General features: G+C 46.3%; 1 long non-coding RNA gene across 3 annotated transcripts in view; it reads right to left on the bottom strand.

Annotated features, from left to right (window-relative positions):
* Nucleotides 1-8,702: 8,702 nt before the first annotated feature.
* Nucleotides 8,703-16,405, bottom strand: part of LOC119065059 (uncharacterized) — a 32,555-nt gene continuing 24,852 nt past the window's right edge. For 2 of the 3 annotated variants that reach the window (XR_008390584.1, XR_005085533.2), the window contains 2 exons: nucleotides 11,399-11,941; nucleotides 8,703-10,193 (listed from right to left, as the gene is read on the bottom strand). This is a non-coding gene — a long non-coding RNA (uncharacterized LOC119065059). The remainder of the gene's footprint in view (nucleotides 10,194-11,398; nucleotides 11,942-16,405) is intronic. The other variant, XR_008390583.1, reaches the window with a different exon arrangement.

Raw genomic sequence — 16,405 nt, 5'->3', positions numbered from 1 at the left:
TGGAGGTCATAAAACCTGCCTCACTGGACCGTTGTGAAGGTTAAATGACATGTGAGCGGTGCAGGCCCTGGTGCTTCTCACCTGTGTGCACACCTGGTACGCAGGAAGCGTTGGAGTCCAGGTAGTAATCGTCCTTATCTGTACAGTGGTGGGGTCCGCCTAGGTGGCTTCTAAAGTCCCCACCGGCTTTTCCTGGCTCTGTCCCTGTTGTCCTTACCCTGCCCCAAGTCCCACCTAAACGTCAGCCAGGCCCTTCCAGGACAAAAACCTCAGAAGCGCCCTCCCTGGCCAGGGTTGCTGGAGACAAGCTTCCTCTCCAAGATCTCGAAGCACTTTTAGAGTCTGTGGCCTCTTACTTCTCCCACACTTTTCACAAACCAGATCCCAGCTTGTCTCTGTAGTCACGGAGCTCGGGTATCACTGTCTCTCACAACCTGGAAAAATTCTTTGAGGACCAAGAATGGATGTTGGAGGAAAATTCCAGAACAGATGCATGACACACTTTGAGAATCTGAGTAAACAGCTTATTCATTTGTATTTTTAGAGATTTTATTTATTTATTTTTAGAGAGACGGGAAGGGAGGGAGAAAGAGAGGGAGAGAGACATTGATGAGTGAGAGATGCATCCGTCAGTTGCCTCTCACACCCCCCACTGGGGACCTTGGCCTGCAACCCAGGCAACGTGCCCTGACCGGGAATCGAACCGGAGACTTTTGTTAGCAAGCTGGCACTCAACCCACTGAGCCACACTAGCCGGGCCTATTCAGTTGTATTTTAATTTTAAATGTTTTTTCTGATTACAAAAATAATACTAGAAAATACAGAAAGGCACAGACATATGTAACTTGTTTATATGACATATATGTATAACTATTGTTAACGGTTTCACATGTTTACTTTCACATAGTTGAGGTCAACCTGTGTAAAACATTCACATCTGTTTTCCACTTAGTGTTAGAAGTTATTACATAATTAATTTCCCATATCATTACAAACCTCTCTAATGACATCACCTTTAATGACTCCGTAAGTACTTCCTCATTTAAGATCACTAATTTACTTAACCATCCCCCTACTCTTGGCCCTTGAGGTTGTAACCACCCTTTAACCCAAGGACTGTGAAGCAGCATGAAGCACATCGGTCAAGACCAGAGGTGAGGCTCTGCAGCCACAGGCCACAGGTGTCTCTGTCCCCTCCCCAGCCTCACGTCAAGGCCATGCTGTAATCACAGGAGGAAGATCAGAAAGCTGCCTCTTTGCACACATGCCCAGAATTAACGTTTTAATGGCTCAGGAGCAGCGCACTGTTATTCTCACAGACATGACTTTAATCGATAAGGTAGGTGATCTACATTGCAGAGGAATCATTTTTTACTTGAATTCTATAAAGTTTATTGAGCGAAATACAAGTCATAAATCTTTCCTCTTTTTTCTTACCTTTGATCTAGACTATCTTAGTCCAAATTCTTTTGATTGCAAAGATCAGAAGCCCATTCTAACGAGCTCGAATAAAACGTATTATCACAAGGATACACAGAGGTCCCAAAGGAAATGAGGAAGGGTCGGATCAGGCCTCAAGAAGCGCAGAAAACAGGGACTTGCTCTCTCACTCTCTTTACGCACAATGATTTCTCTGCTCTTCTGTGGGCCCCCAGCCGCCCCCTCCTTCCTGCCTGACTTCTCTGCACCTCAGTCCCTTGTACATTCAGGAAGGACACAGTCCCCAAATGGCTCCCCTTGCCCGAAGTTTACATAGCTTTTCAGCATACGTGCCCAACACCACCCAGAAATACCCTTCTGGTTCCTGGTTTGGGTTCCCCAAGAAGGGACTCATTAGCCTCGGAGAAAGTTCAGTCCCAGTCCACAGAATCCCTCGACTGTTCTCTGGCCAGCCCATACTCAAGCCACCCCTGGCTACCATGTCAACACCGGTCCAATCGACTGTGACAGGAGAAGCAGGGCCACTCGGCCTTGCCCACACAGCCAGGCCACAGGAGAACAGAAGGGTCCCTGACATGGAGTTTGGGCCAGCCAGGAGCCCTCTGTGTCTGATTCCTAGGTGAAGGGTTGTAAACTGAGTAAGAGATTTTATCTCCATGAAGGTTCTAAAAATACAATCCTCAGGAAGTGTTAACAAATGCCCTCTCTTCCCACAATCAGGTGAACAAGCAACATGGTTCCTGGAAACCATCAGCCCTGTGTTCTCTTTATGAAGCCTCGGATTCCAGTCAACCCTCGAGCCTCCTCTTCTGACCAGCCAGGCCCCGGTGTCCCAGCAAGCTAGGGATGCTCCGTGAGCATCATGGGATTGGAGTGCTGGCGTCCTGACAGGCGTGCTGCTACCCAAAGCTTCTGGCCTACTCATTACAATGTATCATGAAGAAAGTGGAAAGGCAAGCCACAGAGCAGGAGAAGACATGTACAATACAGACACCCAAGAATATTTTGCAATTAAAATATAGTGATTTTTTCTTCCTTCTGGTCCGATCCCTTGATTTGAGTCCCAGTTTCCTTTCCATTACTATTGGTTTCCTGTGCATTTACATTCATTTCAGTTAGTTTAGCCTTCATATGTTCCTCTAATTTGTGACTAAAATCAACCAGTTCTGTGAGGATCCTGATCACCAGTGTTTTGAACTGTGCATCTGAAAGTTTGGCTATTTATTCATTGCTTAGATAAAAAGATGGACAGTGAAAGGACAGCAAACTCACCGTTAGTAACAACCACACCTAAAACAAAAGCAAATTAAGAGAACAGCTAGATCAGCAGTGAACCATAGAAATGAAGATCACGTGGAGGATTAACAACAGGGGAGTGGGAAAAGGAGAAGGGGCGAGAAGGTACAGAAATAAGTAGCATAGACAGTAGATAGAAAATAGATGGGGGTAAATAAAATTAATTTAAAAAAAGAAAATAGATGGGGGAGGGTAAGAATAGTAGGGGAAATATAGAATCTAAAGAACTTGAGACACATGTTCATGAACTAAAGGGGGGAATGGTGGGGGAGGGGTGTGCAGGGTGGAAGGGAATGAAGGGGGGGAATAGAACAACTGTAATGGCATAAGCAATAAAATAAAAAATATATATAGTGAGAATTCCTACAAATTAAAAAAAAGATGTAATAGAAAAACGACCAAAAGACTTAAGCAGTTCATAAAGGAGGATATTTAAATGGCTTATAAATACAAGGGGGGACCCCAGAAAAACCTGGAATTTATCTATAAAAATAGTGTGTTTATTCTTACATGTTTATACAGTCACCTTCAAAGTGCTCTCCATTTGATGCAATACATGTACCCACTGCTCAAAACAGCTTTTGAACTCTTCGGTTTTGATGACTTTCAGTGCTTCTGCTGATTTTTGTTTCACTTCTTCCACATTAGCAAAATGTTTCCTTTTGAGGGTTTTTTCATCCAGGGAAACAAAAGAAAAATCATTTAGGGCAAGATCAGGTGAATAGGGGGCTGGGGCCTGGGGGTCAATCCATTTTTGGTCAAAAACTGCTGAACACTCAGTGCGGTATGGACAGGTGCACTCATAAATCACCCATCATGAAATGGGCAAACACACTGAGTCTTTTAAAAAAAATTCCCCGAGGCCGAATGCAGCCTCTCACAACAACACTAGTCTGTACAATGGTATAGATGGGTTCCTAGAACACTCACCTAGCAAGGAAAGTCTGTATGACAAGGGGCCCATCCTCCAGAAGATAATTCCAGGGGGCTTGGGTTCCCCTTCATATATAAAAATGTGCTTAACCTCAGTAGCCATTGGAAAAATGCAAATAAAAGACAAAACAAGACACCACTTTACCTCATCAGAATGGCAAAATGAAACAGTTGCTAATACCAAGTTTGGGGGAAATGGGGAAAAACAGAAACTCTCACGCACTGCCGGGTGGTGGTAGAAACTGATACACTCCATAACTCTCTTTGACAGTTTCTCTTAAATCTGAGCCACATCCGTCTGCAGCTCTCCTCTTAGGTATATGCCAACAAGAAATGCAGGCAAACTGACATTATGCGAAAGTGCCCAAAACGAGAAACGACACAAATCTCCATCAACAGAGACTGGAGACATGTAACCATCCCGTGGAATATTATACAGCAGTGCACACAAATCAACACTGCGGCCTGCAACAGCACGGGTGAGCCCCACAAGCAGATCCAGTCAAGCACAAAAAAAGTACATATTGTATGATTTGATTTTTATAAATAATTCACAAATAGGCAAAACTAATCTGTGGTGTTAGAAGCAAGACAGTGGTCATTCGGGAAAGGAGGCAGGGAGCGGTGGGGAGAGGGCGGGGAGGAGTTCCTGGGGCTCTGGTAATGTCCTGGGTCTCCGTCTGAGTGATGGTTACGGGACTGGGCTCACCATGGGGTTGTTTACCTACTGGAGTCTCTGGGCCGCGCTGGAAGAAGAAGAGTTGTCTTGGGCCACATATTAAATACACAAACACTAACAAAAACTGATAAGAAAATAAAGGTTTTAAGTAAATTTATAACTTCGTGTTGGGCCACATTCATAGCCATTCTGAGCTGCATGTCGCCCGCAGACCTCAGGCTGGACACTCTTGTAAGTGTCCGCTGTGACTCAGGCAGTTTTCTGAATGTATATTATACATTAATTTTTAAGTATTTAATTTCTACAAAAGTAATTACCATACAATGTGATACATGTAACTATCCCCAAACATGATTATATTTCATGTACATATATGACTCCTGTGGACCAGAGAGCTTAAGTGATTTCCCCAAAGTCACACAGGCAGTGAGTGGTAAGCCAACTCTATCTAGGTTTCAAGATTCCAAGGCCAGTACCCTTTCTACTATATTCTATTGCTTCCACCTATATATCAAAGCTTCACCCATAAACCCCACTCTTGGCAAGACCGGTCAAATTTGCCCCCAATTCATGTGAAGAAGAAACAATTGATATTCAAGACATTTTTTTGGGCCATAAGCTAACCTTGATGCAAAGACAGCTCTGCAGTGAGTATTAGCTCAACTCAACACTCAGTTCTTTTGCCTAGCATATATAAGTCATTCCTGCGCAAACACCTCATCAAGAAGGCACCAAACCGAGGCAGCCCCCCTTCCGCCAGCCTTCCTAGACAGCTGCTGAGCTGCTGACCTCATGTCTGATACTGCGGCTTTGGCAAAGACGCTGTCTTGCTCTTCCCAGACCCGTTGTTGCCTTAAGGGTCTGTTTGAGTCAACTTAAAACAAAAATTAAGGAAAAAAGACAGAGAAAATGTAAAATTGAACTAAATTGAGAAAAGACAGTGTCAACTCGCTGGGTTGCACCTGGATTTTATGTGCCTCTTGTGATTGTGGGTGTCTCGTGGGAAGGAAGAATAGAGCGCTTTGTCCCGGGAAAAGTTTAACATCACCGGATTCATCACAGTTCAAAGAGACCTGAAAGGTGAACGTCTAAGAGCAGAGGATAATGAAGGCAATACTTGGGGAGCATTTCACAGGTGCCAAAGCCTGTTCACATTTCTCAGTGGAGCCTCCCCAGCAATCATTTCAGGTACGATAATGTTATTACCCTCTCTTAGTTAGAGACAAGGAGATCAAAACTCGGGCCATTTGCGGAGTTACTAAGTGGCAGCCTCCTGTTACTGGTATCAGATTGGTTGAGTCCAAATTCCAAGCTCTTCCCACCTGCCACACTATAAACCACACCCAGCTCTATGGGGACACCTGAAATGTGTCATCGCTACTTCTCAAGAAGCTCTGGAGCCAGAGACCAATAGGGTTCCTTGATACCCTTAACAGTTAAGGAGTAGTTACATTTATACAGTCCTAAAATTATTTCAGCCCTTTGAAGGCCACCACGAGGTTGGCGTGTCTCTCGGTGAAAATGAGTTTGACACCCCTGGTACAGAGCATCCTGCAGTCAGCCGTCTAGTGAGAGGCTTAACCACTGCAGAAGGCTTGGCCAGTTTGCATTAACAGCATTTCAAAGTTAATGAAGAGAGAGCAAAATCAGCTTAGGGGATGCAGCCCTCACCTCCCGTGTTATTTCCCGCCATAGATGAAACGCTGCCCTCATAGTGCCGAAACCTGCGGTTGTCAAAGAACCCACCGTGCTGCCGCGCTGACTCCTGCAAAGCCACAAAGCAAATCAATTTGAAAGCATGTCCTGGAGGATGGACAGGGAACATACACAACCAGCAGGTCCGCGATGAAGACCTGCCCAAGAAAGAGATGGGAAGGTCCCATGGATCACCCATGTCTCCCCAGAGGACCTTAGAGCCCTGCCACACGCTTCCCAAGGAGGAGCCCTTTAAGTAGAGCTTCAGACTAGAAAATTCTCTGGCCAGGTTTCTCCCAGCAGCAGAAGTAACACCACAGGAGACCATTAAAAGACCCCTCACCTCCTGTTAGCATCACCCTCCCAGGGCAGAAGCCTGCCATACATACGACAAGGGAAACCTACGCGCTATTTATAATAAATGGTGTAATGGATCGATCTAAAAATCAATAGCTTTTTTTTAACAGTGAGCTTTCTTGCTCACAGTCTAGCCCTAAACAACAACAAGGGTGAAAGAGACTGCTGTCCACACAAGTGAGGAAGGAGGACTCAGAAAGAAAAAACTCCCTTGTGTGGGAGACCCGGCAGATGTAAAGAACTTCCTGTTTGGGGAAGGACCATTCTTTGCACACGTGTTCTGACTGCCCTGTAACAACCTCTCTTTGCTGGGCAAACTGGAGATGGGCAACAGTTTAAATATTGCTGCGTCGCCGTCACTTCTCTGAAAGTATGCCCACAGAGACACTTTGGTGGGCATAGCCGGCTGGCTGGTGGGGTTGCAGGCCCAGAGCCGAGCCCCAAGTAGCTGCTCACTGCCTTTTCCTCCCCAAGGTTCCTGAAGTTCTGCTGATTGTGCCCCAGAGGCCCCGGCTCTTTCTGAATGTAGCATGAGCTCACACAGCAGCTCTGGGCACGCACGGGCTCGGCAGAAGGAACCCAGCCGAGCCAGCGGGCCTGCTCCCGTGGCCAGAAGGAGTGGGCCAGGCTCGCTTTTAGAAGAGCCAACCCACAGAGTTCAGGCCCCGGCCCTTTAAAAGCCCTTCCCTGTAGCAACAAGACTGGGAGCTGGTTTCCCCCCTTCCTGCTGCTGTCTCTGCCATCAAAAGGAAGAAAATCCTGGGCCTGGAAAAGTGGTTGCCGTGGGCTAGAGCCCAGCACAGCACGGCAGACACCCAGACATCTGTCAAGAGCAAGTATTGATGTTTATTGACTGTCTGCAGACAGAGGCTGCATCGAGAGCTCCGGGGTTACTGAGGATCAGCCTCAAGAGAAGGCCCAGAAATACCTCATTACCTGTGCAGAACACTCTGCACACCGGGGCCCTGTGCTGGAGGGCTGGCCGAGACTGTACAATCATACCAGGCACAATATAAACTCAGCAGCTGAAGTCGACATGCACCATAATCAGTGGTTCTCAACCAGCGCAGTAGTAACCCCCCCCCCCGCGCCGTGGGCCATTCAAAAACTCAGGATTTGGATTTGGGATGCTCATAGTATCTGGGAGATACTATTGGCCTTTAGAGAGTAAGCACTAAGGATGCAGAGTCTCTGGCAATGCAGAAGACAATCCTACACTAAGAACTGTCCTACCCAAAATGCCGTAGTGTCCTTGTTGAGAAAACACAATACCCGCCCTCCTTTATCCTCAGCCTGATTTTGTTTTGTCTTCCTTGAACTCATGTTGCAGTCTCCTGCAATGCCCTGCACTTTGAGGAACTCACAAGTTTACATGAGCAGGCTGTTTGTGTGGACCTCATACCCACTGGCACGGGAAGCTGTGCAGTATAGTCTCAAAAGCAGGGGCTCCCATGAGCTTTACAAGGTTAAAGCCCACTTGTGTGACCATGGTCAGCTTCTTCTCTGTACACGTGGAGAATAATTTGCTCCTCCCTCATAGAATTGTTCTGAGGATTCAATGAGATCAAGTATTTACGGGGCCGTGCTCAATAAATCTAGCATTTTTACTATTAGAGAACTTGTAGCCCAGGAATCTGGATGTAAATGTTTCGGGTGCAGACACAACTGGGGTAATAAAGACTGACAGGGAGGCAGAAAATTGAGCTTCAGACTCCAGGTCCACACTTTTACCCAGGAGGCCTTAGACCAATCAACCTCCCAGAGCTCCATCTTTCCACACTTGGAAACATTAACCAGAACAATAAATCCTCACAGGGCGATTGTGAGGATTAACCGAAATTAGGAAGTGAGAGTGATTTGACCGCTGCAAAGGGTGGAACAAATACCAAGTATCTGTCACACACTGCGTCGACGTAGACTCATCCAAAGTTAGAATATTCCACCCACATGTTGGTGTTCCCGCCTTCACTTAGGATGACATCATTTCCTCTGTGATTTAAAGCAATCAGTGCAATAACATATAGGAAGATGTTCCCCCTCACTAATAATAAAAGATGCATATTAAAATATCAAGAGACCATTTTTCACATAACACGTTGGCAAAGATTCAAAAGGCAGATGATGTTCAGTGTTGGTGAACAGGCTTCTTATATATAAACACTGTGGGTGGGAATATTAATTGGTACAATATTTCTAGAAGACAATATGGAGAGACATACCAAAAATTATATATATGCATACATATATATATAAAGGAAATCATTACTACTCACAAAAAAATGTACAAATGTGTTTATTGCAGCTTTCCTTACAATGGATAAAGATTGAAAATAGTTCTTTATACGTTCTTCAACTAATGATTGATTAAATAAATAATGTCACATTCACATTTTGGAATATAAGCAGTCATTACAAACTACAGCGATATGTAGTCTGGTGGAGAGATGTTTGTATTAAAATATTGAGTGACAAATAGGAAATTATTGGAAAGTACTATGGTACAATTCAATTATTGCAAAAAAAAACACAAGTATTTTGTAGCTACATTTCAAAAGTCTAAAAAACATATAGTAGACTCAGTGGTTACATACAAGAACAGAATGAGAGAAATGGTTTTCAATTTATGAGGTCTGTCCAGAAAAAGTCCAGCCATTGTTAATACAACAAAAACGGCTTGCATGAAATCGATGTAACCTGGCAGCCAAGGAGAGTGGACTGGGGTGCACATTTGTGAACAAGGATGACTTCACTGTACTAGACAGTGGGGGTGGTAGATGCTGTTGAGGGAGCATGTGTACTGTGTGGCCACCGCATTCAAAATGACTGAGTGAGTAGAGCAACAGATTTGCATCAAACTTCACATTAAGCTTGAACATTCCTCTGTGGAAACTACTCAGATGATTCAGAAGGCCACAGCTGTGGGCAACTGGTGACTGGCAGCTTCATCACGACCACGTGCCTGCTCATGCATCACATCTCATACAGAGATTTTTGGCAAAACATCAAATCACCCAGGTGACTCGTGCTCCCTATAGACTATATTTGGCACCCTGTGACTTCTGGCTTTTCCCAAAACTAAAATCACCTTTGAAAGGAAAGAAATTTCAGATCATCAATGAGACTCAGGAAAATCCGATGGGGCAGCTGATGAAGATTGGGAGAACTGTGTGAGGTCCCAAGGTGCCTACTTTGAAGGGGACTGAGGCATCATCGTCCTGGGTACAATGTGTCTTGTATCTTCTTCAATAGGTGTCTCTAGTTTTCATGTTACGTGGCTGAATACTTTCTGGACAGACCTGGTGTAGCTAAAGGTACATTCTACAGAAGGCCAAATGGTCAAGGGTTAAAATTAAGCCAGAGAAAAAACCAAGGTGTATGCATAATTTACATTACAACCTTATTATTGCAACTTTGTATTAAAACTAATTGAAATTGGGGGGGCGGCTGACAGAGAGTCTAACACGGTTTTTCTGGATTGTCCACTTAAAGGGATGTTCCCTGGCCTCTCCACTGCACATCTGTGTCACTGAAGAGATGGTCACAGCCAAGGTGGGTAAGAAGCAACATATTTTGAGGAGAGTCTTGTTTTTCTCTAATAGTGTCTTTTTTCCCCATTCTTTTCCTGTTCTCTCTTATGTCTGAGTCCACACCATGTATCACAGATGTTGTGTGCAATTTTTGAATGTTTTCTCCTTCTAAAATGTTCAGGTAATAAACTTGACATTTTGTCTTTATTCATCCTCACAAATGTGAAGGATCCTCAGATGTGGCTTTTTCTTGAAAGATTCACAGCCTAAGTAGAATTAAACATTTAAAAATTAAAAACAGTTTTGAAAGGTTGTTTTGCTCAATGTCATGAATGTTATTACAACAAATAATTCTATAAAATGAGACTTACAGACATAATCTAATTGTCTTAGTCAACTAAGACCCTTATAACAAATTGCCATGGATATAAGCAACAAACAGTTATTTCTCACAGTTCTGGTGGCTGGAAGTGCGAGATCAAGGTACCAACAGATGCGCTGTCTGGTGAAGACCCTCTTCCTGGTTCGCAGATGAGGTCATCTTGCAGAGTCCACAGAGCGGAACAAGAGAGCGGGGTCTCTGGTCTTTCACAAGGGTCTACTAATCCCATCATGGAGCCCCACACTCATGACCTCACCTGTTCTTATTAGTTCCCAAATTCCTGACCTCCGACTGGCATCAAACTGTGGGTTAGGGTTTCAACATGAATTTGGGGGGAAATGCAAACATTTAGTCCATAGCACTAATCCATGTTTTTATCTTGTTATTTCTTAGGTTTTTATCATATTTTTGGTTCCCCAAAAGGATGTGAAGACATAATTTTTTCCCAAAGTGGTCTACCTAGCATATTCTCTCCTACCATTCATAGTAACGGTCGGTTATTCCCATTTGATCAACTGTGTGAAAGTCCATAATCTTTATACGTAAAATTAACAACTTTCACACTCATACCACTTAGCTCTTGCGATAACAAATACACATTTCTCTTTATCTGATTGATAGGATTTCAACATATAAACACAAATGAGATTACCACTCCAAGTTACACCTGGGGGTCTTGCCTCTACTTCAAAACTAATGTTTAACTATTACCGAACCTGAATGCCAGGCCTCCTTCACGTCACCACCGTACTGGGATTAGACATGAAGCACTCACACAGTCACGGATCACACGCAGGTTCAGGGATGCCAGAAGTGACACTGGAGTTGGCATCAACCATCTGGGTTTCCAGAAGCCAAGCCCAAAGCTGAGGCCAAATACCAGACTCGGGCAGGGGACCAAGGCCGAAGTGGACCTGCAGTGCGTTTCTCACTGACCCTTGTCACGCTGTTTGATATTTTTTTACAAGGACATATTTTATGATTGAACAGATATTTCTATTAAAATTCTACACAAAAGTACCAGCACCTCCTCTCCCCATCCCACCAAAAAAAAACCATATTAGATTGGACCTATAAATAGTTCCCAACCTTTTCAAATGTGGTTGTTGCAGATTATACAATCTCAGAGTTTGCAGTCTTCTCAGAGGTCAACGGGACCCACTGTGCCTCCCACTCGGAAGTTCCCGGTGGACTCAGCTCTTTCCTCAGCATCAGCGTCTCCCACTCCACAACACAGTTCCACATGCTGCAGAGGCTGCTGGCTCGGTCACAGGTCAGACTACATCCATCCCCTGGGCAAAGCCGTCTAGGACTTCTTTCACAGAGTAAAGCCTAACTCCTCGAGGGTGGCATTTAGCATCTCCCAAAAGATGGCCTCACCTTAGCTTTTCCATCTCATCACAGGCCACCCTCCTCTGCCGAACGATGCCCCTGGTACCCCAGATTCTGTTGCTCCTGTTCCCGTCACCTCACTTCCTTCAAGCTCTTCCTGGTGAACTTGTGCTCACCCTTCAAGATCCAGCATCATGATCACCAGCTCCATAAAGTCCTCTCCCACCATGACCCAGCATTATTCTTCTGTCTTGGCTGCCAGTACAGACAGGAAGCGCCTCCTCACAAATATGCAAATTCCTAAAACCAAGGACCACATCATTATTATCTTTATTATCCCTCTGCACAAAGGTAGCCAATACCTCCTTCCAGAATAGGATTTCTGCAAACATTGAAACAAGGAATGAGCGAATAAGTATATATTAGTCCCAAATTTTTGTGTGAATTTTATACCTATCCCTTGATACTATAGGAAGTGTTCTGGATAGATTGCCAAGCCAGAGTTAGAAGTCACTGGGCCGTCTGTTTTCAAATCTCATTCTCCAGGGACCCCAAGTTCACAGTAGGGATGGAGGGCCCCTGTGGGACCCTCCCTACCCACCTGCAGGTACGGAGCAGATCCTCTCTGCTCTTTACACCCAGGTTTCCAGGGATGGTGTGTTTGCAGGGCAGAAGTGGGGGAAGTTGTTGCCCCCCTCTTGCCTCACTTCAGAAGTGAGGAAGAGGCTGAAAACAGCTGTCTTAGCCCCAGGGGCCATGGTTTGATGAGCAGGCCCAAACTGAGAAATTCACCTATAATGCAAGAATGTCATTGAAATAAACGGTGTTGGCCTGAGGGTAGAACTGCAGCTTCCTCTGAGACCACCCCTGCGTCCCTGGGAGGTGCCCACTCTCCCCACCTACCTATAAAGCAGAGTCACCAGTGCCTGCCTGGGGGTGGGGGAGAGAGGGGAGTTGAGGTATAACAAACATAAAGTTTGTAAAGTGGAATAGTCTTGAGTTCACAGAGCAATGGGTTTTAACTCTACATACCCTGTGCAACCTCTGCTCAACTCAGGATCCAAACCAGTCCTTTCCAGCACCTTCCAGGACTCCCTCATGCCCCTCTTCACTTATACAACACCATCCGCCCTCGAGAATGTTAACACTGCTCTGACCTCTTTGCCCATAGTTCAGTGTTGCCGGCTTTTAAACTCCATGTAAGTTGCAACCTATGTATTCTTTTGTCTCCTTCCATTCCACATAATAGCTGGAGTTTCACTAAGCTACTGTATATTTTCTTTAATTGTTGAAACAGCCAAATAAAATATCAGAGAAGGAAAGAATTTAGAAGGCACAAAACAAAAATATTAGCTGTGTCTTAGGTAGTCTGTAGGCTACGAGCTTCTTGAGAGTCAAAACGATGTCTTACTCACTTTTTATATTTCCATGGTTGAATTGAAAATTGTTATGACTGCATAGACCACCTGGCCTTTTATATCCCATCTTTTCTTTACCTGCAGCCTAATCGCCCCCCCCCCACCCCTGCCACCCCTCCAACACCAGCCAGTCCTCCTGGGCTCTGTCTTTTGTCTTTCCTCTGTGGCCCGTGCACAGGGTCTCTCCCTGTCTGCAACTCTGTTGCTTCCCTCTCCAGACACCAGAATGACTCACCAGGAGAGAAGGGAGCTGGGAGGGCATGGGGTTGAGCAGCTGCAAGGCCTAGACAGAGAACTGTAAGGAGAGGACTGCTGGCCAGCCCAGGAGAAGAGCTGGAAGCAGCAATGCCTAGACTCAGCGGTCAGACAGGAGACTGAGGCCGGCCCAGAGGGGGCCGGCCAGGCTCCAGATCTGGGAGCTGCGGCCCCCGGTCTTCGCCTGAGGCCCACGGCCTTCCCTCCTGGATATGAACCATGGCCAAGGTTAGAGCTCACCCCAGCTGTCAGGGTGCACTGTCACTCCAGCTGTTCCTGAGCAATGGGTTCCTGTTGCCAAGATATGGATTTGGTTTTAATAACAGTTAGTGCAAACACTGTAAATTTACTGCTGCGAGAGAGAGTTTTTGAAAACGTCCACTCTGGCTATAATTTTTCAGCCGCGCCAGCTGTTTGTGCTCGGCTCATACCTGACATGGTGCTTTGAAATAGCAATCACTGTATTTATAAGAAGGCAAGGACTCATAAATATGTCACAAGTGGAATATACAATGCCATATTTCACCATTTTCTATTTTAAAATTGTGAGTTATGGCTGCAGAAATGCACGCCCATTAAAGGTGATATGATGTATTTTCTGCCCTGTTCAGGAGTCCATCCATCATCGAGACAATAAAGAAAACCGCACTTACTTTTTTCCTGTCGTCTGTAATTTATGATCCCCAAAAAGCTGTAACCTTTTGGCAGGCTTTGCAGAAACCACTGCACTGTTAGCAACTAAATAACCTTTTATAAGGTTTTAAATGTGTTGCAACAGTCTCAATGCACTTGCTGTATTGATCTAGAAGATCTTGGGGGGAAAAAAGGTAGGGAGAGGAATGGAAGATGATCTATAACAAGATCGATAACGGCATATAGATTGTTGAAAGATGCTTCTAATGATTTTTGCCAGCCATCATCTTTCAGCATGCCACGCCCCATCTCTTAGGCTTTGGTCTTGGCTGGAATTGATTGACCTTGCTTTCCTGCTGCCTCCTCCCTCCCTTCCTCCTGCTGAGCAGCCAGATGGGGAGAACGCATTGGCCACCACAGGTTATTTGCAGAAAAGCTCTGAGAATCACAGAGCTGGAAGGTGCTGTCAAGACAATCTCAGTGCACAGATGAGGAAACTGAGGCCCAGCAAGCACCTGTGTCTTGCCCAAGGTCAAGCGTCAATTTAGGAGCAGAACTCGAACTTCAGATTCCTGGTTTTCAGTCCATCCTTTCCCAACTCTACTACTCCACGTCTCATGTGTGCCCTGGAGGAAGAGGGGGTGCATGGAGCTGGGAAACCCGTTGTGATGGGCTTTGCAGAGCCTGCTGGCAATGGGGTGTAGTGGGAAGACGATGAGCTTGGGAATCAGATAGAAGCAGGCTAAATCTGGACCCTGCCTCCCACTCCTCCGGGCAGTAACTGACCTACCTGGATCTCTGCTGCTCTGCCTGTCCCCTGGCAATCCTGATCTACCTCGTAAGGGGGTAGAGAAGACTAATTAGATCTGGTGTCCACGAGACACGGAGCACAAAGCCTGGCATGTGGCAGGTGAACAGTAAAAGAAAGTGGCTTCTGTCCTGCCCCACCCCCCACCCTCCAGCACAATGGTGATGAAATGTTCAGGGAAGAGTCAGCTATGGAGGAAAGTAGGAGAATCTTTCCAACCACCACACCTCTGGTACAGCAGTATTTCCTTGATTGTCCCAGATGAGAGCAGCTGAGGTGAACACAATTATTTCTCCCTCTCTGAGCATGAGCTGAGCCAAACTCCTGGGGCATAGAGACGAGGTCTGTGCAGTCCCCTGTGAAGGTACCCAAGGACAGGAGGCCATGGGTAATGGAGGTTTTAACGCTATACTCTTGGTAGGAAAAATTTGCAGGAAAAAAATGTTCCTGTGAAGCCACCAGACTGTGGTGCAGTGGATGTGCCTCAGGGGACTCTTCTTCCAGACAGGCCTGTATTCCCAGACATCAGTGGTTGTATCCTCGGAGCACGCTCCTTCGGAGCAGGTGTCGAAAAAACCTACGTGCTGCAGGACAGATCTGGCCATGGCCAGTGTATGTGAATCAAGTTTCATTTTCACACAGCCGTGCCCACTTGATTAGGTGTCATCAGGGGCCGGTCGGAGCTGCCACCACAGAGGTGAGCCCAGAGAGACTGGGAGGCCTGCCAGACCCCCAATCCTCACCAACCAAGCCCTCTCCGAAACCCCTTCTCCAGAGCGTCCCCAGCAATGCCACACGCCAGAGGCGGCATCCCAGTAGACGGCAATCAATAATTATTATACATACGGCAATGTCTAGTTTACAAGAGCGTTCGACAACATGATGTGAGTACACGGCCCAGCAGCCCTATGGGATGGAGATCTCGGTGGTTGCTGTTACAGAAGAGCAAACCGAGGCCCGAAGATGCCCAGGGAGTCGGGGGCAGGGCTGGGTCCTGAGCGTGTATGGTGTGCTGGGAGGCCCAGCTTCCCCACACCCCCATCCTGAAATGGAAACCCCCAGTCCCCACCAATGCCCCTCCAGTACTACGGTTCGCCAGCTAGTCACCAGGAAGGTCACTTGGCCCCTCTCAACCTTAGTATCCAAAATGATGAGTCAATAAAACTCTCATTCTGAAAGATGCTGAGGCACTCTCCCATCTCACGGGCACCCTGTGAAACATTTCCGGGGCAAAAGCCCTGTTTCTCTCACCCAGTGTGGCACCCATTTCCCCACAAAGAGGCCATCTGAGAAGCTAGCGAGGTGGGCCTGGGGCCAGGAAAGAGCAGGAAGAAGGCTGCACTTTGTGGACTGGCCTTGCCGAAGCCTGCTGAGTGTCCTGCAGCCCACACCCACGTCAGAGCACGCGGACGGTAACACAGCAGGACTCCTCCCCGGCTCCTGGTCGTGGGCCCCCAGAGAAAAAGCGCTCTGTCAGTGGGGCTGCCCCTCCCACCTGTGGGGGAAGGCAGGGCAGGGGCAGGCGATAACAGGCGTACGAGCAGTCGTCCCTGCCACATGTCCTCCCATCTTTCTGTGTCGAAGTCACTGTCTTTCCCCCTCTCGCCATGAGCTCACCCAGAGCACCCCCCAATCATTATTAACATTATA

Source organism: Artibeus jamaicensis, unplaced genomic scaffold (assembly GCF_021234435.1).
Source record: "Artibeus jamaicensis isolate MK-2021 breed Jamaican fruit bat unplaced genomic scaffold, CSHL_Jam_final scaffold_833, whole genome shotgun sequence".
NCBI classification, from domain to species: Eukaryota; Metazoa; Chordata; class Mammalia; order Chiroptera; family Phyllostomidae; genus Artibeus; species Artibeus jamaicensis.
The sequence above is the reverse complement of the archived record's forward strand: the minus strand, read 5'-3'. Positions and strand labels throughout refer to the sequence as shown.